The sequence below is a fragment of the Psammomys obesus genome, unplaced genomic scaffold (assembly GCF_907164565.1).
Source record: "Psammomys obesus unplaced genomic scaffold, mPsaObe1.curated_primary_1811, whole genome shotgun sequence".
Classification (NCBI taxonomy): Eukaryota; Metazoa; Chordata; class Mammalia; order Rodentia; family Muridae; genus Psammomys; species Psammomys obesus.
Genome location: NW_026596149.1, coordinates 1,091,123 through 1,092,887, shown reverse-complemented (window position 1 = coordinate 1,092,887; position 1,765 = coordinate 1,091,123). Strand labels below are relative to the sequence as shown.

General features: G+C 39.4%; 1 protein-coding gene across 7 annotated transcripts in view; it reads right to left on the bottom strand.

The window, feature by feature from the left end:
- Window positions 1–1,765, bottom strand: part of Arhgap21 (Rho GTPase activating protein 21) — a 131,600-nt gene that overhangs the window by 37,758 nt on the left and 92,077 nt on the right. The window lies entirely within an intron of this gene.

Below are 1,765 nucleotides of genomic sequence, written 5' to 3'. Positions count from 1 at the left end.
ATAGATAGATAGATAGATAGATAGATAGATAGATAGATAGATAGATAAATAAGAATAAAAATAAAAGTAAAAGTAAAAATACACCCTGGCAGAGAGCATCATGGACTGTCTTGCAATATTTTCTACAGTGGATTAGTGTAATCTTGTCTGCCTGAAAGGGAGGGCAGGTCCCTACAGCCAGCAAGCCAGGGAAGCTGGTGAGCTTTTGGCAAACTTCTACTGCACTAGGACACATGGTGCTTAAGGAGAATATACACTTACTCCCATGAAGCCCATTTCTATCCCAACATGCTTGGAAAAGCTATTCTGTAACAATTTATTCAAATTTGAGGAGAAACTTAATCTATAAACACTTTAAATTTTATAGTCTTCAGATATAACTAAAATTTCTATACAGAAACTCTAGACACTACATTTGGGAACAAACTGTCTTCCAAATTACCACCTATCGAGAAATAACACTATCGCTAAGGTCACTATGAGTCAACATACACTTCACTGGCAAGTTACAAGTATACTGGAGAATGAGTCAGGGCTGTAGATGGCCATCCTGAAAAGCATAATACATGACAAACTAGTCCCAAGGAATACTGCAGAAGCAAGTTAGGCATAGCCAATACACATTTACAAAATGTTCTTCTCCTGTGACATTTAAAGAATGCTTTGGACTCCATAAAGACAGAAGCAGGACGAAGAGCAGGTCTGAAAAAGCGCCAGATTGATTTCCAAAATGGTTGTACAAATTTACATTCCCACCAGCAGTGGAGGAGGGTTCCCCTTTCTCCACAACCTCTCCAGCATGTGCTGTCACTTGAGTTTTTGATCTTAGCCATTCTGATGGGTGTAAGGTGAAATCTCAGGGTTGTTTTGATTACATTTCCCTGATGTCTAAGGACGCTGAACATTTCTTTAAGTGTTTCTCTGCCATTTAATATTCCTCTATTGAGAATTCTCTGTTTAACTTTGTACCCCATTTTTTTAATTGTATTACTTGATTTGTTGCTGTTTAACTTCTTGCACTTTCTCAGACAATTAGGAACAGTGCTACCTCAAGATCCAGCACTCCTAGCCATATAACCAAAATATGCACAAGTATACAACAAGGACATTTGTTCAACCATGTTCATAGCAGCTTTATTCGTAATAGCCAGAATATGGAAACAACCCAGATGTTCCTCAACTGAGGAATGGATATAAAAATTGTAGTACATTTACACAATGGATTACTACTCAGCAATTAAAAACAAGGAAATCAGGCAAATGGTGGGAACTAGAAAAGATCATCCTGAGTGAGGTATCCCAGAGGCAGAAAGACACACATGGTATATACTCACTTAGACATATAATATAGGATAAACATACTAAAATCTGTACACCTAAAGAAGCAAAGCAAGAAGGAGGACCCTGGGTACGATGCTCAATCCTCATTCAGAAGAGCAAATGGAATAGACATTGGAAGAGGGTGAAACAAGGAATAAGACAGGATTCTACCCACAGAGGGACTCTGAAAGACTACCCAATAGGGTTTTAAAGCAGATGAGACTCATAGCCAAACTTTGGGCATAGTGCAGGGAATCATATGAAAGAAGGGGAAGAGGGACCTCTCCTAATCAGTGGACTGGGGAAGGGGCATAGGAGGAGAAGAGGGAGGGAGGGCGAGATTGGGAGGGGACGAGGGAGGGGGCTACAGCTGGGATACAAAGCAAATAAATTGTGACAGATAGATAGATAGATAGATAGATAGATAGATAGATAGATAGATAGA